At 32.4% G+C, this 22584-nt stretch overlaps 1 protein-coding gene and 1 long non-coding RNA gene across 2 annotated transcripts in view; both read right to left on the reverse strand.

Annotated features, from left to right (window-relative positions):
* The window catches only part of Invadolysin (leishmanolysin-like peptidase, invadolysin), a 210228-nt gene that overhangs the window by 171420 nt on the left and 16224 nt on the right, over nucleotides 1-22584 (reverse strand). The gene's annotated exons all lie outside the window — the stretch shown is intronic.
* LOC139988511 (uncharacterized) overlaps nucleotides 1-22584 on the reverse strand; it is a 63663-nt gene that overhangs the window by 30472 nt on the left and 10607 nt on the right. The window contains exon 2 of the long non-coding RNA XR_011800151.1: nucleotides 19725-19785. This is a non-coding gene — a long non-coding RNA (uncharacterized lncRNA). The remainder of the gene's footprint in view (nucleotides 1-19724; nucleotides 19786-22584) is intronic.

Genomic DNA, 22584 nt, shown 5'->3' on the forward strand with positions numbered 1-22584 from the left:
CTTCGATAACTTGGAAATACTTATTCCGTAAAACTTCTCCTATACACCCATCCAACAAATAAGAAATAAATTCAATCAAAAGTTTGCATACCATGTAATACCAAATATTTGAAAAATTTACCTCCAATAATAATGAGGGTTTCGATCCATTTGAAATATGAATAGAGACGAAACTATGCGAGAAATTTCCTTTGGAACGCTCTGCTTCATGAAATACTAACAGCAAAATCGAGAATAATAATTCCTCTATTAAATACCGAGAGTATTTTTATTCCTTTTCTATTAGAACGTATTAAAGTTAGCGATTTCATTACCAGCTGGAAATACATAATATTTATATAAAGTGGCTATTGGAAGTTTCTATCAGCGGCCAAAACGTAATTTTATTATATCATTGAGATAAAAAAATTTCTAAGAATAAAAGTCTGTCGCACCAATACAGCCTCATGAAACAATGCCTCCTGAAATACGATATTGTATAAATTTTTGCAAAAAGGATTCTATTAATATGTAAATTATATCGAAATAGAATGACACTTTGATCGGAAACTTTCGGTAACCGCTATGTATTATTACGCATAATGGAATGGATTATGTATCAAGCGGAATTTTCTAGTTTGAGGAAAAATAGAAGAATATTTCATGTTATTTTAATGTTATGTTGACATGTACAAGGCGTAGATAATTTTTCAAATGTTTTCCTCGAGCAAAACTATTTTACCTTGAAGAAGGATGCTTGATATTTTAATTCTATCGTTACTTCTTGCGAAACACATAGATTAAAACAATTGCGAAACACATAAATTCAAAAAATTGCAATTGCTTCAAGAATATTCATCAGTTTAAGGTAATTGTTACCGATAATATGTTAGATAATATGATAATATGTTATATATACGAGATTTTCTTTTTCCACCTCTATGTGAGTTAGCTTTCGAATAATTTCTCAGTACAGTTATTTCTACTCCGATTTTATTGACTGTCCTATGTATCGTATTTTTTAAAATTAAATTAATATAAAAATGGACGTCGTTCTTTGTAGAATGTTGTAGCAAAGAGAAGTGCACTAGTCCCACGTAAACTTCACAGGATAAATATACCATCGGTGAAAAGGCAAATTGCTTCGCGATGCTCGTTTGTCCGTTCGTAGAAACGTAAACGCAGAAACGACGTTAAAGGATGAGCCGTCAAAGGCCGGTAAATGCCTCCACTGGTACGTTCTCTTGTATTCACAGTACAAAGCGTAGAGGTCGCGGAATTACGGAGCTTTGTACAAATGAAAGAGCATCGCACGCATGTCGACTAAAGTGAGCGATGAGCAGCCAAGAGACCGCGACAACGTAGTTGTCACAAACTTCCATTGAAATCGTACGTTTCTTGACAAATTTGATCATCCTAGATATGATTAATTTATATATACGTACACTGACCCTTATAACGCGGAGCATCAGTTCAGTGTTATACGAATTCTAAATTACATAGCACCCATATTGTAAAAATTACATTGTTATAAAGCAGCGTTATTAGACGATTAATATTTTTGTCAATAATAATGGCAATATTCAAGACTCTCAACATTGTATTGACAATATACAGAGTGTAACAGAACTCGTAGGATCCATTTCGTGGGCAGCTGATTGTACACCTAAAAACAATGAAATATGTTCGTACAGACTTCGTTTTTGTTTACAAGATATAATTTTCTGTCTTGATTTTGTATTATCTAATTACCTTTACAGAAGATGCTCAATATGGCCACCTTACGTTTCAAAGTAGGCCTGTGGACATCTTGTCATGGATGCGGTTACACTCTGAATGGTTTCTTAAGTTTCCTGAAGTTGTTGAAAAGTTTGTTCTATTCTGAACTTTGGTATTTCAACATTTTCAATAGATGTATTGCGTACGTAATAGATTCGTTATATTTCATAAACGAAGATGGATAGAACATATGTTCATACGAACTTTTTTCATTGTCTCTAGGCGTGCGATCAGCTAGCGAAGTGGGTTCCGTATGTTTTTACACCGTGTATATCGATCGTCTAAAGGGTTTCTTACGTACGACAATGTTGCATATTGAGAATAATATTAACAACAATATTGATCGACCGAACGCTTAAAAGGAATGATATAGCACGCTTCGAAACATGATGATATTCTCGCCAATTTAAAAATTTTTTGGATAACGTTTCACTCGCAACCAAAAAACGGATGTACAAGAACTCCATCGTGATTACATTGCTAGTCATAATGACTGCTAATTTCAACGAACACTAAATAGCATACTTCCTGGTTATTGAATTAAAAAAGCAAGCATAATGACCTTCTAGCTTTTCATTAATTATAAGATTCCCGGATTTGACATGTTGACTTAAAAAAGAAAAAGAAAAAACAGAATTTTATGGAATATGAAATTTATTCAGAAAAAACTTATTATTCCGAATAAAGTGAAGTCTTGAATGATAGTTAGTAACAAATTATCAGGACACAACCGCCTAGGAGGTAAAGTTTTCGTTTATTCATGGACAGAATACGCGCAAACGAATGTGTTAATACTCATGGTTGACCTTTCGAATGCAAAAAGTAAAGAACATTCTCTGAACGTTCAGCGAAAGGATAATTTAAACGACTGTAAATGACCTTGGCTGACCTTGGAAGATCAACGTATCTAGGTCAATGAAATCGTTTTATAATGGGTTATGTAGACGCTACAATGATATAAACTATAACACATTGAAATTAATAAAGAAAATGTTAAAAGTCATTTTTAAGATGGGATATATATTATTCTTCATTAATTCTTTATTTAATGAAAATACATATCTTAATAGGTCTCAATGGTAAGATAAAAAATTGTACAAGCTCATAATCTGTATGAAACTGTTACCCTGGGACGTATCATCATGACAGTCTAGAGAGAATTAATCAAATTAAATCATAAAATGTGGATTGTTTTATACGAATAGAGCTTAACCCAGAACCATGTCCATGGTTTCAGTATTTAAAACTACAATTTATGTAGAAGTATATTGCATATTTATTAAAATTTAAATAAGAATAAATAACAAAATGACCACGAGTTTCGTAGCCTCTTGGCTATTAAAGAGTCATCTATAAATAACTTTCTTCGATAATAGTTCATTCATACTTTCTTATATAACAAAATCATATGCAATCAACTGCTCGTGAATAGATTACGATTACTTATGCAAATTTTTATGGCCACAATAAAAGAAATGAAATCTACGTATAGTTGTTGTCCCCCTATGTCCCAAATCATTCCTCGCATTTATGCACATTTACATTTCACAACTCTACCGATTCATCGTCTACTTACAGCATATATAATCATTTAGATCGTGTAATCGTTTAAACTCTAAGTTAGATTACAATGAAACAACTATAATTCGTACAATGTCCTTTTCACGTCGTTTTATTAAAGTGCATTTCTACAATACTCGTATTTCTACAATACAGTGCGTCAATAATCACTTGCAACAAAGTTTGAAAAGCTGCATCATTACCAGCACATTTATTCGTTAATCGTTTCTACACATCCAACATTTCGATGAAACGCGTGTACGTATATGTATACATATATTCACATATCTATACCGTGCTTGACAACGATGCCATTCTACTCAACATACTACACACTTTTTCTTCGCATTCATTGCTTTACCGTATCCTCGATATATTGCATAGCTTGGTACGAGCCTTCTCTTGTTACAAAGCTGCTGACGGCCAATCGAGCTCAAATGTCGATGAATTCTCTTCAACTGGGTTCTTTTACCTGATCCATTGTTCCTATATTTTGCGTTTAACAGCAGTACAGCCCTTTGAAACTTTCATGTAACAAATTTTCAACGAGAGATATAGGAACCCAAGAATTTTATTATGATACAACTTTTTATATATATATAAATTATACAATTTAAATGTACTAATGAATTCTTTTAAACAAAAAGATATTTATACTAATATGATAAAGAAGAGTGTATTAAATATCAACTTTGTAATGATATTATTATTCCGCAATAATATTAGCTTTTCTTTTCGAAATAATTGAGTTTTACCATGTAGTTGCGAGTGATTAATTTAAACGAAAAAAAAAGAACTAAATATTTTATACAGTTTATAATTTAACAATTTGTCGCTCGACATGTAAATAAAAGATTGTAAAACTTGTCAAGTTTTATATTACAATTTACATTACAATAATCCTCGTAAAATGAATTCCTTTTACAATAAACCAAGACAAAGGTACTTCTAAAGTTCTTGAAGCGTACGTTGATTAAGTCATTAAAAGTTACTGTCGATAATCTGAAGTTTCTGTTCGCAGCTTTAAATGAAAAGGTACAATTATTATCTTTGATGAGAGATGTGTCAATCCATCTCTCTCTGTTCTTCAACCTCCTACAATAGCTTTTATTCTAGACTTCCATTATATTTTAAAAGTGAATTAGTTACGAATATATTTAATATCATAATTTAATATAATGTAATAACAAATTTTCAAATTATCTACATTCTACGAAGTATATTTTGGAAAGTATGTTTCTTCTCGCTGCAAGAAATTACAATGCATTTCCCTACAATTCCATTAGAAATATACTTCGAAACAGTGCATAAGTGTCTATACTCGATAAAAGCTTCAATTTCGATTTTCTCGAAAGTAAACCTTGAGATATCCTTCTTTATTTTTATCCTCCTTTTCGTATAAAGACATTTACTTCTTTTCGTATTATATTTGGAACGGCCAATGTGATTGTCCTACTTATCCAACTAAAAATATTTTTTAAAACTATGCGTAAGTATATTTATACTCGACGAAGCTTCAATATCGATTTTTTTATTTTTTCGTATTCTTTATAAAAGCGGAAAAATAGATTTTTCTTTTGCTGCAGACTCTTATTTAAACAGTAGATTTCATTCAGTTTCCACGTTAATTATTTACGTTAAATGTTGCGATAAGTGAAATTCTAATCAATGATTCATCTTTGGCAAAAGCCATCCTTGTTTCCTTCGAAGGAATCAAGTGTATTCCACCTGGACACTGTCAGTTTTGGGAACGATTGAAAATTCATGAATGCTACGACAACGGCGACAGGATCTATTAAACACCATATGACAAACGCTACTCTTTGAGTTTACAATAAGGTAGTTTCTACCCAAAGATCGAGAAATTTCTAAAAAGCACATGTGCTTGTAGATAATATTCTTTTCTCATAAACGATGTAATCTTAAATATCATATTAATTGTATAATAAACTGTAACTATCCTTCCATATTTATGGAAAATTTAAAAGCGCAAGAATGTACAGAATGTACGTAATATGGAAAAAAATATTCGAAAATTCAAAGTGCAGGACTCGTTTCTTTTATTTATAAAAATATAAATTTGCATAAAATATACCGTAAATATTATTATTACTGCTACATTATATACATAGATAAAACGTCATAATATAGTAGAAGTCCTTTTATTTTACAAACCGAAAAATCATATCACAACATTTAATACTGACAAACATAACAATAGATATTGTCATGTATTGTTACGTTAAACAATAGATTCCCTCTGTGGACGTAACATTGATATAGTCCATATATGGCTATAGGCTATAGCCTATGGCCTATACCGTACAACTGACAATGAGTTGAGCAATACCTTTGGCACAGTTATGAATAGAGAAAAACACCACAAAACCAAATGAAATGGCTGAAATGGCTAGTGTATGAGTCATTTCTGCGTGCAGAGATTCGTCAATGGTTCTAGGTCATTCGACGATATATCGATCACTTTTTGACATCGATGTCAAGGATTTTATTGAAAATAAAATATTATACAACCCATGTAAAATTCAATTATTATTTTTATGGTTTCGAGTTCGTTTCAAAAATAAGAACCTTTTGATTTTGCAATTCTTGTCCGTTTTTAGAAAATCAAACCGTACTTGAAAATTTTTATCTCGGAAACTCTATCTATCGGATAGAATTGTTTTATTTTCTATATTTTCGAAAACTCAACACATTTAAGCTAAAATCCGTTTACGTCGAAAAACCGATATCGTAATGTTGAAAATTACAAAGAAATTTTTACTTTCAAAACTGTTCAAATCACGAACAAAATACTATTTTTATAAATGATAATGCAATTTGAGAACCATTTCACGTCTTTTATCAGAAAACACTGAAGCGCGATGCGCACGTTTACCGGCAGAGGGTTTGGCAAATAGCGCAAACACTGAAAATGTATTCGAGAAAAACTACGAGAACTACATCAATAGGCCTGGTCGATAGGTTTTGCTTGAAAGTGTATTGGCCTTGTACATTACTGCAATATTCGATAAACGACGTTGTGGATGGCCGCAGGGACGTAAACTTGGGACCAGCGGAGGACCTTCAACGTGTACAGCTACTGGTTTACGCGGTGCAATGAACGAGACTATAATATAGAGTCATGCAAAGACGAGCGGAATAGAAGGAGACATCGAACGAGAAGGTAAGAACAACGAACACGAAGGGCGTGATACAGAGGAAATCGTAATCCAGTTTATCAAGCCAAAACGTATAACCCGCGCACCTAAGTTCACCCGAATGAATGATTGCAAGTTATGATAGCTCTTGTTTATTCAGCACATTTACGATCTTCCGCAATGCGTAAAATAATTCGACGATAAATCAGGACAGTTTGCGAATCAATGATTCGATTAATTTTTACAACGATCACGTCAGCTTCTTTCAATTTTTCGGAATGTGGTTTAGATCGATTTCACATTCTGACATTCTAAGGGAAAGACGCTATTTTATCGAATTTCATTTTGAAAAAGATTGCAAGAACGAACGAATCAGTCGAAACGATTTTAAAGACAGATTGCTGCTCCATCGATCTTCTTGAACGAACCATTTGCGTACGTACGCTTGAAACTAGTTGGAACTTCTTGTTGCACTTTGTTTACGATAAAATTTATACGCGGTTTCATAAAACGTCAAATGATACGTGACAAGGATGTACGCTGTATTTTATTAAACATGAAATGTGGTGATAAAAATAAAAGGAATACTGTATATAATAATATTCGTGTTATTACTTGTTATTCTTTGTTACGTATTATTTATGTGTTTTGTTTATAATAAAATTTGTACGTGATTTCATAAAATGAAGAACGACATATACCGATAAAATATTTCTACGTTTATTCATTTTCAAATATCAAGATACCAAAGCTGATAGGATTAAAACCAGTCACAGTATTATCGGTCCATAATTACAAGAAAAATTGATCCATTTCAATTCTATTTTGCACTCTGTTTTACACCAATTACAAAGTTTAAAAAAAGGCTATTCTTCTCGAAACTTTTCTTATAATCAATATGTTGTTGATTACCGTGGAGATACTCCTTGTAAGTTTCATGAAAACCTGCCCGAGATGTATCGAATTACTTTACGCGAGCACGTCTGCCTCCAATAATACGGTTGAATGAACGAAGTCGGAATGCCATAGGAATTTAAATTTCTGCGCGTCGCTTCAGTTCGACAGACATCCGGGAATAATTGCAAACTCGGTCGAAAGAGTATTTCAATCAAAAACGTTACAAAGTTCGGTACTTTTCTAGTTTGAACATATAATCTGAGCGTTCGCGAGCATCACAGTAGGACTTTTCATCGCGAACAAAAGACTCTTGCCCTTAATGTACGACTCGTTCCTTTGTCTCCCTACGTCAGCCCTATTTTCAACCAAGAAAGCTTTGATACTCCAGTCATTTCAACTTGGAATAATATACTGAAAAAATATTAGTTAACACACTATTCCAGATACTTGAAAATTTCTCAAAGGAAACGTGTATTTGATGTCAGATAGACAAGTTTTAATTTAGTTTTTCTTTATAAGACGAATTTTACTTTTCATTTAATAACCAAGAATTCTCGTCCGTGTTTATCTCTTTTCAGAAAAAAAAAGAAAAAGAAAAAACTGAAGGATATTATAACATCTATAATTCCTGTTCTATAGATTGCAATAAATGTGTCTGTAATTACGATAGGGATGAATTATATCTAACTGAATCATGAAATTTTAGACCAGTTGATTTTCAATAGACAATAAATTAAGAAATATAAATGTTTATAATATCGATTACACCATATTGTGCGTAGGTTTTGACTATTGCAATAGGATTTTATAATCCTGTTTCTATTACGAGGTACGATGTAGCCTTTTTCAGGTGACTGTCCAATTATTTATAAATTTTCTCTCTGTATATTTCATATGTTGTTATATATCATATGCATCCGTAGTATAATTATAGTTGCATAATGCGATGCAAGATAAGTACTACATTTATTATTTCGTGACATGACGAGATTGTATATTATAACGTATATAGTCACTAATAATATAACTTTAAATAAGTAAATTAATTGATTAATTAATTAAACGACATTCTCGGAATATTTTTCACTGAAGCATAAAAGCAGGAATGTCATTTCAGGAAATTCGAAGATACATTTCGCTTCCTCAGACGATAAAATGTCTGAATATAAGGACGGAGAATCATAACTATCATAACTAACATTTCTCTCGAGTTAAAGCTGTAACGTATACCTGGCCAAATACTTGCTCTTTCTCTTCGGGGTAACACAGACTAAGGGGACATTCCTGTTCCCGCGTAAATATCGATCCGTTAGATATCACACTGAGAGTAGGAGAGCTCGAGAGGAATGATACGGAAAATGGGAGATAGGTGAAAGTGTGAACAATGCTTAGTGTCGTAGTTACCAAGTGCAACCGCCTAGTTGGTGAAACCTACGCCATGATGTCATAGCACGAACACATTGCATACCATGTATACTATGTGCAATAAGAAGCAACTACAACAATTGCATTTTCATGAGTCTTTGCTTTTTCTCGCTTTCTTATATTCGTTCGATTAAAATTGAGTTCTACAGCAATATTATTCAGGTAAGATGGTACATAGAAAGACATCTCAGACACATCTCAAAATCAAGCTTTTTTAACTTTTATAATATTTTTAAAAGACTGGCACTACAAGATATTATATTATGGTATATATAAATAGAGATACAAAGCATTATACATATAATATGTACATATACGTAATGGAAAGTTTTCAAGTTAATTTTTAGCGAGGTACAACATTAAATTAATAAAAGTTATAGCACAGAAATTGAAAATTTATTTATATGTTAATACGATAAGATGTAAAAGCAGCTGGTTATATATTAGACATATTAATTTACATTTATTTTACTTTAACAAATGTGTAAACATTTTAATGTAATAATTAAGTACTGTTTCTTTTAAGGCAATTTTGATCCACAAATTGTGTAATGCTTATTTGCTTATGCAATTATTCTTATCGCTACAATTTCGAATTTTGCTGTACATAATATGAACACAGTTTTCGTAAATACATAGACCCTTAACAATTTTCTAGCGTCACGTAAATAACGTTTAAATTTCGTTCTAAAAAATATGTTACAACTAACCGTAATTTTATCCTGTTCTAGCATACCAGATATGTGGACATGAACAAGATAAGAATTTCTCGTTGGTAATTTTTGATAATATTTTTCTTGTAGCTAGGACACATTATGTTAAAAAGCTCTACTTTCTAACGATTACTACACTAGAGCTTATAATTTAACTAAGAATGCATTATATTTTGTTGAAGTTCTTAAACCTTGTTCAAGAACCATAACTATCAAGTGAACTGAACACTAAACAACAGAGTATGTGAAAAAATGTCTCTAGGATAAAACACTGTAATGGTGAAATATTTCGTTGAAAATTGTACTATTAGGCACCGGCATAAACTTGAGAATGGAGAATTTTGTGCCCCATTATATACCAAGGGGTGGGTTATTCGCGCCTTATCATCCAACTGACTAAGCGCAGCCCACTCACCATAAACCTCAGTACGGTGAACATATAGTGAAAAATGATTAAACTACCAAACGGAAATGTTTGTCTTTTATGAATGTATATAAAGATACTTATTGTTGAAGTTATTTTAACATCCATATTTTGAATTGGAATTAAGCATGATTCAGAAGCAACTATGCAAATCCAGTTTTTAATAACACGAGCTGTGATAACTGATGAACTGTTCGGATGAATAAGATTCTACTGTAGTATTACTAGTTCAATCGTGCAAAAGAACCCTAACATTATGAAAACAAAAGCATGTGAAATATTGAAACGATTGAAATATCTTAACACGTTGATTGCCACGTGAATTTTGTATATTTTGCCTTGGGAACCGCAATAGATTGAGATACACTACACCATAATGTTTAATTATCGCAAGACGTCATTGTATTTGCATACTTTTTTCCTGGCAACGTTATAGTTAAGTCACTCAAACCGTTGAAAATCTTTTAATTCATGAACTTGATCTCATTTTAATCATTTTAAAAAATTTAGTAAAACGTGCATCATCGATGACCATCGTGGCGGTCAATGTGTTAAAATACATACAGTGGGACAAATAGAGGATACGTTCTGCGGTATAGAAATTCCATGATATGCAGGATCCTACCGTATCTTAAAAAGTGTAGATCAAAATTTTAATAGCCACTGATGATCTTCAACGATAAGATAGATACGGATGATTTTCCGAATTTCAGCCGGCCTATGTATGTACATTACGCTATCACAGATATAGGTCGTCAAGTAGAATCGAATAGTCTGCCGTCGCGATGGAAATCGAAATTTATGGTTGAATCTGTGGCACTCTTGCCTCGTTGCTCATGGAATTCAAGGATATGTGTATCTAGCTACAGAAATATGCAGAAAACTGTATGCATCAATTCCACTACATACGCGCGCCAGTATAGTTACGGTTCGCGCGCATACGTGAACAGTTCACACAGATAACCAACCTAGAGACCGCGAGATGAAATCGGGCAAAAATGACTTTTTCATAACGTGTGATCATACATTTACATCCGTACATGTGCGAATGTATATGTGTATACATATATTGTAAGGTGAGACTGTTCGTGCAAAGAAGTACACGTTATGACGAACGTTCCGCACAGAAAACTGGTTCAACGAAACGTATAATCTTGTAAGTTGAACCATTATGGGCTGATTTTGTCCAACACTTTATTTTTTGTTAAGAATTTTATTTCTGCATGACTTCGCACGATCTCTCGAAGAAAAATGAGGTTGGAAGTTACGCCAGAGTTATTAATGTCGCTGCTAGGAAGTACTATTCGATGGATAACTGAATGACGAAGAATATTTAATTCGCAGGGTACGTTAAATTTAAAGTTACAATACCTTATCCTAATATTTGAAAGAAATCATTTCGAAAAGTCTTTTAATAGAACTTCCACGATATACTTCGTTCATTGTTAATATTTATTGGAGCACACATATTTTTAACCAGCCAGTACAATACTATTGACATTCTGTTATATAAACCATTCACCACTGACTAGAAAAGTATGGTAACTTTAATTTGTTAATCTAGGAATCATTAAGCTTCATTCCCACTAACTCAAGGACTTCGACACGAAGGGGAACTTAAATGACATTTATGCTCAATTGTCGTCAGTTTAAATACTGATTAAATTTCAAATTCATGAGACGAATATCGTTTCCTAACAATAAAATTGTTATAATAATACATTTTCTTTTATTTGACAATGATGTTTCCCTTCTTATGGTTCTACGTAACTCAGCATAACTAAACTTTAATCTTCTTTACTATAATGAATTTTTAATCTTTTACTATAATGACAAATATGATAAGCTCATGATACAATATATCATAAAAATAAGATGACTGCAACAGGATGCTGCATCGTATAGAGAGCCGAAATAAAATGATTGATTATTGATGTTCGTTTATTTAACTTCGATATTGAGTATTCTCAATAATTTCTACAAGAGCGCTGAGATTCGCAGATTAAACATCTGAACGTGCATCAAACAGTTATGCGGCGCTGATGGCATATCGGAACATAGGTCGTTAACTTTCTCGAGCAACGGAGCAACGCTTTCACGTGCACGATCGTCCGAATGGAAGTCACGTTATCGTTTGATTATAGTCGAAAACTATACTCTTTCAAGCGAAAGTCATTTGCCCCATAGCAAATCGCAATAACGTTCAAAATTCGGACTAGTAGCTTGCTTTGAAAAGGTTATTGCTGAGGGTAGAAGAAATGGAACATCGTGAAATATATATGAGATTACAATATAGATCCCCATGAAAAGTACTACTTTATACATGTATGGTACAATTGATTTATCAACATTTATTTTTAAATATATTTTAAAGCAATCGCAATTCAAGCAATTCGTTTTAAAGCAATGTAATGCAATGTTAACATCACAGATCCAAATCTCCTATTTCATTCTCTTGTATAAATCTATACAAGTATACTTTTCATATTCTTTTACAACAATTAACTAAGATTATTTCGTAATTATTGTTTTTCGAGAAAAGGAGACCCCATAATTTTATACAAAAATGCATAAACATCCATAATCTACACGTAACTTAATCACCAAATATATATGTAAATTAATATGTCGATCCTAGTTATAGAAAACAATTATCTCATAATTTCTAATAATAATGAATACAGTGAGACTATTACTGTTACGATTAGATATGTTTGTTTTAGAGTAGTTCGACTCTAAGAAAGCTGTCTTGGTGAACCCCGCGTGATACGATATCCATTGCCCTCGAAGGAGATATCTTGGATTACCATCCTAAATTGCTAGCAATGATTATCCCCTTTATTGGCTAACTTAAGAGTAGAGCACTAACAATTCAAAGTGTAATAAGCCAATCGTTTTTATTACAGCTATTTCTGAAGTTTACGTAACTAATCGCCCGCTCGCAGTTGGTTTATAGAAAAATTTCACAATGACTTTAAATTTATTCTTCTTTATATTCATCTACGCTTGGTTTTCATTTTTATAGTACTTTATTTGCTTCAGTCTTGAGCAATCCATTGAGGATACAATATCCAATACTTGATTTTAATAATCGCAAGTGTTTAAAATATAAATATAATCAATTTTGTCTTTAAACGGATTTGCTTCACACGATTTTAATTCAGCACGATTTAAAAAACAAACAATTCTCTTTTTGCACGAATCAATTCGATTTAATACGGTTCGAATGGTGTCATTTAAAAAATTTCCATTGGAATTTAATTCTTTGAAGCTCGTTTTGGTATTTTTATTATGTCGTTGGAAGCGGCGAAACTGATTCAATTACAGTCTCATGCAAAGGAATGCGTCCACCGTCAAAAAGTGGCAGCGAATAAAATTTAATAATATGTCACTATATAAATTAAAATAATATAATATAACAAAAAATATTACAACTGAATAAAAAGCAAAGAAAAATTCGATTACAGAATTTGATCTGGTTTGTTCGAAAACAACTTGTTATTTGTACTGAAATTTTACGTCTCTAATCAACCTTATATTTTTTCATATATTTCCTTTTATCTTTTTCTTCGTTTCTGTACGGTTCATCGAAAATCTATCAATCGTGTAAAAATAGAATTGATATGTTGGATACGTCTTTGTTTTATAATACCGCGTCATATTCGTCGTGTAAACTATGGCTGAAATACAACGAAGGCCAACTACGATTGTATCCAACAATTCTTTCAAATTCCTAAATACACATAATACATTTGCGAGAACGATTACAATTTCGATAAATTATTAAATCGTTAATCATTCATTTATTTCTTAAATTTTTATCGCGTATTATTATAAATATATTACTACCATGCATAGTATGTCTTATAAGCTATAAGGAATGAATGGTTTGATCTTGTCATATGCTTATCTGATTTCCCGTCGGCGTGCAGCGTGTATCATCAATAATTCATGTATATTTTGTTTCCCATGGTAAAGTACGCGTAAGGGATAAAAGTAATCAGAGTTTAGATTACTTCATTCCAAACCGAGAAATATTCTGCCAGTCAGAATTAAAATTAAAAACATCGTGAAATTTGGATTTTTAATACGTATTCCACAGTGTTTTTAAATATTTCTAGAATAAATTAGAAATCAGAAAACTTATTTCGAATATGCACTTGATCGTCGTAATACATATTGAATGTTGTTTTCTGATCTGAATGATTATTTTTCACTATTATACATCTAATAAACGATACTAAAGTTAAAGATATTGTTACTTATATATCTATTCATATATTTTTGTAATATTACAGGTGAAAGGCTAACATATGAATAAAAAATAAATAGATAAATAAAAATAAAATACTGATGTTAGAGGATATGCGATAAATAAAAATTCGAATACCGCAATAAAGTTAAATTTATATTTTGGCCCCGTCGCATGAGACACTCTTGCAATGAAATGAAATAACGACAGAAATATCGATACGCTAAAAATTGCTTGTTTATGTTACGTCCGTACATATGCAGATTCTGATTCACAGGAACTATCCATCATCGCTCAAATAGTACAGTTTTTTCAGTGGCAGACATGAGACCACGACCAAGAACGACAGATACGTCGTTAAGATTAAATGTTCAATTTCGAGCATGTGGGTGACTTTCGGGAACAGAAGCAGTGCTTCGTCACTTCCAATCTTGATTGGTCGAAGAAGGAGAAACCGAATGAGAACGGGAACGATCGCCGATAGATATTTCCTTTACGCGAAAAACCGTACCTATTCAATTGAAAACACAAAGAAAACCGATTTCTACCTATCAGAAGTAAGCGGTAAATATCTCACGTAATAAATTTTATTTTGAAGTACGGTGATATATGGGAAAAACCATTGTCAGTATTGTCAATTGTTGCACAATTGAACTAATATTATTAGCGAAATTTTACAAGTTACTTACAAGTTATAAACTGCTTCTTGACAACAGCAACAACAGAAGTTTGATTAAAAAAAGAAGAAAAAAGGAAATTTATAGAGATAAATCTTGCAGATTACACGAAATTCTTTTAAATAATTGTATACAGATTGTTGAAAAATTTAAAAGTATTTCCGCAAAGACTTTAGAAATAGAGATACGATCAGGAAATACAAAAGAAAATTGCCATAGTTTACATAATTTTATCACAAAAGTTGGAACCATTACGCAGCTATTTCCTCTACTTTCTCTCGGTTGTATTATCCTAATTTTGTTCAAATCAGTTGAATATACGTAAACGTCAGAAAGAAAGCAAGAACCAGAAAAACAACAGGAAGAAAGCAAGAGCCAGAAAAACGACAGAATACTATTATATGCAAATGAAACACAGAAATTTATTTTTATACATTCTACAACTAATTTCTATCAATTTTTTTTTCTTTTTTTTTTTTTGTTCGCAGAAATTAGAAAAAATGAGAAAATTGAGGCAAAATAAGACGCGTATAGTATCGTTCGACAGTTGTAGCTACAACTCAAATGATATCCTAGACGCTTGAACTTACAATTAGCTGTATGTAAGCCAGTAGGTTGACGAACTATTGGTATTCAGTCCTCCTTCAAAACGGTCTGCTAGCTAATATATTGAAATTCATAGCACGAGCGAACCACCGCAATCATCATGCGTACGAATATTTACGACTTAGGTAAAACAAGTCTAATATCATGTTGATGGCCGAACAGCAATGTTCGAAATGACATCGTGTAAATTTCAAAAGGTGAGTAAAATACTGGTACCGTTTCATTTTTTATATTTATTTTACGTTTCACTCTACATCAATTGGTTTTTTAAAATATAAATTACTGACCAAAAATTTCCAATCATTTATCAGCTGTGTCAGCTGTGCCAACATTGAATCAGCTGTAATTTTATGATCAGAAATTTATTCAAAAGATCTATCAAAGTAAAAGAAATAAATTCTTTCAAACAAACCCTTTTACTTGGATTTGCCGGCTGACTTGTCGAACATAGTAGAATTCTAAATTAATTTCTTTCTCAAATTCTTGCGTTCAGAATTTTTTTATTTTCCGTTGAAATCGGTCATCGCCTTACGTACAAGCGAATCAGTGTCATATTTACCGCTTCTGTGAAAGTTTAAATCTACAATCAATTGCTTTCTACCGTTTATACACAATTTACACGGCATTAAAAAAAGACAATAAATCACTACATCGAATATTTCTACAGTCATGGCGTATCAATATTAAGAAACAGCACTTTTGCAAAGTATTTTAGTTCGATTGAAAAACGCTACTTGATACATGGAAACGAAAGTATAATGACTAGATAGCGTATTTTTCAAATATCGATCGAAGGAGATTTAAAAAAAAAAAAGAACCTATGCATTCAGAACTCTACCAAAAAGTGGAAAAATTTGATGAAACTACGCAAAAAACGAAGAAGAAATGGGAGACAAAGTCGAAGCACCGTATGTTGTATGTAACCACCCTTTTGTTCTGTTAGCGTATTTGGTTTGTTCGGTATAGGTACGTACAGTTTCGACCCCTTCGATTTTCCAGCCTGGAGGGCTTGATCGTGGCCCGCCTACAAACAGGATCTGATTAGACGAGCGAACGGGTGTCCCGGAGAACCAACCAATCGATTCGAATTCAGAATCTCGAATTCACGATGGTTCGTGCCCTCCAGTTGTACCTGCGTATCCAAGTACTGGTACCAAGCTACCCAGAGCATCGTAACCCATCTAGATTTCCGAAGGCAGTTCGTGTTGCGATCTGACTAATGAAGACGGATATTGGAAGCGCGCCTTCGATTCGCATCACTGTCTCAGCACCTATTAGCATCTTCCAGTCTCTTTGGGGACATACATGCTCCTACAAATACACCTAACATTCCCGTTTCTAAATTAATACTGCATTTCTCTAATGTGATCGCTCTAATGTGATCTTTCAAGAACAGGCATCTCCTGCTTTAATGCAATTTACTACATTTTTTATTTCGCTATATTTTACTGTATTTTTTATTGTCTATCTATTTGTTATCTATCTTAATTTATAGTTAGATCCATGTCTATAATATTATCTTTATAAAAGAAAATGTTTTCATTTAAATGACCGTTACGATTCTATTGATTTCTTTATGTCGTGTTATAGAATTATTATACATAGAAATATAATAGTCATATAAGAAGCAACAACGAAGTTAAGAATACGAAAAAAATTTATAATATATATTATTACAAATCAATAGTAATTATTATTAGTATACTATTCGTATGATAATAAGTTGCGCAAATGTTGTTCATGAAATCCTCGGAAAGTAAGATTTCTAAATCGATATCGTTTAGTTTCTTTTAAGAAAAGTAGAATATGTAGGTTGTATTTCCGCTAAATGTAGGCTGATTTGTTTGACAACCTGTAGACAACGTTCGTATGACCAAGTATTCTACACAGAAATATATCATACCAAAGATATGCTTGTGATTGAATAATTGTTATCAACTTTAGAATTCGCTAGATCCAAAATTTTAACTGTGAATAATTTAATAAATAAAGAACTAGCATTCGCTGTTATTGCAGTGAATTTTAGAACTCAAGTATTCATTGACAAACGAGAAACATGAAAAAAAAAAAAAACACTTACTAAAATAAATTTCTATTTATGCATGAGATAAAAGCAGATATATATTCGACCATTACGCGCAATGGTATTGTAAATTGACCAATAGATATGGATATTAAGCGCTGCTTTGACCTACATCAAGGTCTGGTTACCAATTAATATACGTTCCAGTCCACTGTGAATACACGACACACAAGTTACATATAGCGTTATAGTATGTATCCATGTACGTATACGAAGTACTCGAATTTCTGCGAATACATTTCACCATAACGGCAGATTACAATGCCTAATATGAATAATGAATACACGTTCATAGTTCATACATCAAAGATAAATTCGCGACGATTTCATAAGCCTAAACGAATTCTTCTTTAAAACGTATTTTCAACGAATGCTTAGAAATATATATATTTAAGAGAAAGATTATACAAGATCAAAGACTCTCTGATACTAAAGGCAGTATCGCTTGCGTAAACAAGGTTCGTTACGCTTACCAACTTCGGATTATGAAATGCACAATAGAGTTCGTGTGGTTGCCGTAACCTTTTGGTTGATGTCGAGTATTCTGCGAGTATTCAATGGCTACAGAAGAGAACTGTGAAAGTCCGTGAAAAGAAAGTAAACTTTGATAGTCAAAGCATCAAACTTTCAATATGTGTAACTATGATCAAATGAAACAAAGATCAACTTGTAAAAACGCAACAAATAGCTAAGAATATATTATAACCTTGTAACATTGGTTTCATTTCTTAAGAAGTAATTATTATTATTATTTTTATATTAATAAGCCAATTTAATTCAATTTTTTCTTTTAACCGTGACAGCTAATCGGTCGATTAAACTGAAGACTTTGATCATGCAATAGCCAATCGAAATACCGATATTGCAAATACCTCACGTCACAAAAGAACCTATCGACAAAAAAACACTATAATCTTGTCTCCGTACACCTCTCAAATATCAAACGCCTGGTCTCTCGCCTTCCCTACCATTCTTTTTGCCTCTCAAACTCTCGCACGTATTTCTGTCTCTTTCATGTTCCTCTGTATTGTGTTTCCTTTCTTCTCTCGAATGAAATAAGTTTAGCATAGGAAATTCCATTTGGACAAGAAGCGGGAAACTCGGAACGCTTCGAAGGAAAGTTTCATGGATAACTCGTCGAATTGTAAAATCAAGTAGCACGCTGCGTCTTCCTATCTTTCGTCTTGATACTACGAACGTTTGTACCGCGATCCTGATCGATAAGGCTACGTCCTTTTAAAGCAACAACAGATTTCATCGGAGCGTAGATCGTTCGGATACTATCCACAGTTTACCGTAAATTTCTTTTGCAATCCCGTCGAACACGAGAACACGGTGGGTAATAAGAATCGAACCAGCTCTGTGCCACGCCACGCTTGGTAGTGCAAACACTTTATTTGTTTCCCGGCTCGTGAAATCACTAAAACGCGAGGCCACTTTTTATCCACCGTATACTTCTCTTATGAAAATACAATCGCGAACAACGTGCGGTTTTCATCGATTCGAATCTTCTATGGTCGGTCGAAAATGGGATACACGCGAAAAGATAGATCCTTAACGAAAACAAATTGCGAAAGAATCGAGTGTATTTTCACCTCGTGTCTTGTATAAATACGCGATTATCATTTTATACGATTTGATCGGAGTTGTTCTAACCATTTTCATTTTTCACGATTGAAATTTATATTCGGAGATAGCGCGCACGCAATTTATTTTATACCGGTAATTTTATAGTTTGTAATTTCGACTTTTATTAATTTTATGGATTTAGAACGTGTGCCTTTAATTTCATGGTAACAGCCGGTATACACTTTGTTTACACGATAATGAATTAATATAACGTGAAACAAATCACTAGAAAGAGAATAGGAGTTCCTCGAATCGCGATTCGGTGTCTGTGTAATAAATTAATTGCGAATGTTTATGCGAATGTTTTTACGGAATATTTGAACGTATGAAAATGCATATAATGCATATACTGTATAAAAATATACAAAATATGCAAAATAAACTAGTATTATTTATCGTTATATCTATTGGTTGCAATGTATTGCCCAAAATATAAATTTACATAAACATCCGCAATCCAGTTATAGATCTCAATCAGTCTACTATATTTTATAAAAACCTAACTTTTAATTGAAAAGACTATAATAAAAATCATTACTTACGATTTCTCCTAAACAAAATTGACAGATAAATGGCCTTTTACGTATACATGATGATCCTTACCTGAAACAAAAATAGGAAACTATTAAGAAATTAAAATAACAAATACGATATCGTTTATTATAAGTATACAGTGTTCAAACTGTTAAAGAAAATAATCAATTTAATAGAAAATTTTTATATAAAATATTATTTAACTATATAATATTTACTATTCTCTAATTATATTTTAACATATTATGTTAACGATTTTCCCTTCCAAACGATCATAATAAAACCTGCTAAAATACTACGTATGTGCATTGGTTTATATACTTGTTTTTCCAACATGAATAATTCACGATTTATACCAGGTGTGTACATAGGCATCTTTAAACAATCAACTTGGCAAACATACAACCGCGTTCAATCATAATTAATATACAGTCAGAATTTGTAAACACTAACAATAAATACCAGGTTGTATTGACTTATACGTTTCGCTTATTTATTCAGAAACGCTATTTGGAAATCTTTAAATCACGAAATATCTTTACTAAGAAAACCTGTTTACAAACAAGTACTACAAGTTCAAGATACTCGACTCATTACGTAAGAAATAGCTGAGAGTAAGTAAACAAATAGTTTAGTTGCTGGTAATTCATCGAGACCCTATATCACTAACAAACATCAAATACTTAACATACATCAAATATTTGACTAATATTTGGATTTTGTACAGAGAACAAGATAAAAAGTTGCACAAAGTCACATATATGTAACAATTTTCTTATTAGATCATGATAATTTATTGACTGAAGAAATAATTTGTTATATCTAATACAATACAACCAATAGAATAAATAAAGGAATTGGTACGAAGAATAGCAAAAATATTCAGTTCTCAAGTCATGAAACAGATGGCATATTCAAAATCATAGTAGTGAAAGTAAGTCAAAGTTTCACATACTGGAATCTAGTCAAGTATTTCTACTTTTAAAATTATAACTCTTTCAACATCACAATTCACTGAAGTATAATTTTACCTTGTACGATGATAACGAGCATGCCATCGAAAATATCATAACGAGTTTTCTATACTAATAAGTATCTTCGTTAAAAATAACACTAAATTGACTTACACTACTATGGCTCTCAATCAACTGTACAAATTTTAAACAGTATCAAAATTGAAATAATAATTGAATTTCGTTGGAATTAATAAATTTAAAATGATTCGCATCGAATAACAATCTATTTCTTGGCCAGGTGGATGGTATGCACGATTCACTTTCGAAATCGGCTAACTTCAGCCGGTAGCGGAATAATTAATAGTTTAATTTAAGTCCTCGCACCCGAAGGCGCGATTACGCGCAAATATTTGCGAAAAGCAGCCGGATCCGGTTGCAACAGCGAGAGGACCGGCGTTCAGTTCTGATTTCGATTTCGATCTGGATCGATCGTACGTTACAGTCGAATTAACGGAAAGCCGCGTCGGGACGCAAGGATTACCATTATTTTCGTCCCGTGCAAATCCAGCAAATCCGTTCTACCGTACAAATATTCGCTTTCCCTGTAACTGCCGAACCATTTGTTCATAAATATTGATACGTTTAAAACCTCCAGCCAAATGAGGCATTTCACGTTTTAATTTCTTCCACTACCTACGCCTATGCCGAATGTACTCCACGATATTGCAGAATCATACTATGCGACATCGGTATCACGACAATTTGCATTTAATTGGTTCGTATCTAGCTTTGCGAATCGATTGACTATTTATACTCCGAATGATTAAAATACAATCAACCGGTACTACAATTCTGCACAATACATCAGGCCGGTTTAACGCTTTTTCCAATGCATTTTAACGTTTACATTTAACTTATAGATTTCAGATCTGTCGAAAGCTGTCGGGAAAATATTCATCATATTCATGTTCTATGTCAGATTTATGTAGTTTGTCGAAAAGTATAGAATTTTGTTTCTGATTGTTTAGTCTATTATTATTTTAATATTTGGATCATTTGATATTGCAAATGTGTCTCATTGATCGGATGTAATATACAGATATATTGTGGACAGGAAAATGTCAATACACAATATACATCTCTATTCATATTCACAAAAATCTGCAGTCTAATCATTAATAATTTTAAATGTAACAAAATAAAATAAAATTAGGAAAGTATAATGCAGGTATGGAACGAAGCGCACATTACATGTATTCAATCAATAGGGAATACATCTCAACTTAGGTTCCATCCTTTCAGTCTTTTTTTTTTTTTATAAATCTTCTTTTATAAATCTGTACATTACTTTTTTAATTTTCGTTCATCGAGAAAAGCAAGCTTTGCGTAATATAGGCGATGGATTCTGCACATGAAAACGGTAAAAAAAAGTTCATATAAACAAATGCACTGTTTGACCTTGTTTTCGAGTTATAATAAGTTTTATGTTGGAATAATTTATCCGTTGACAGCGACGAATTACTTGGCGAGAGAATTGGACAAGGCTTTCAGAACAATACTTGGAGAAAAGGAAAAGGTAATACAGTCAATGGTAAAACGTTTCCAGGCTTGTGTTCGGAAGCAAGGACGTGACGTTGAATAGATCTCGCGAAGTTATACAGATACAGTTTGTTACAAAAAAAAACTCGTCATAGCTCTGAAACAAGATCATACAGGACATATGTATATATGAAATTTTTTTATTGTTTTCATGTGCAGAATCTACCGCCGAAATGGGTCACTCAATGTATTTTAGATAAAATTAAACAGATATTACAAAATAGAGCGGTGTCTAAAATCCAAAGAATCAATGACCTTTAATTTACGAAAAAACCACGAATGAATAAAAGTCAGCCGACAAAAGTATATATAT

Source organism: Bombus fervidus, chromosome 6, assembly GCF_041682495.2.
Source record: "Bombus fervidus isolate BK054 chromosome 6, iyBomFerv1, whole genome shotgun sequence".
In the NCBI taxonomy this organism is placed as follows: domain Eukaryota; kingdom Metazoa; phylum Arthropoda; class Insecta; order Hymenoptera; family Apidae; genus Bombus; species Bombus fervidus.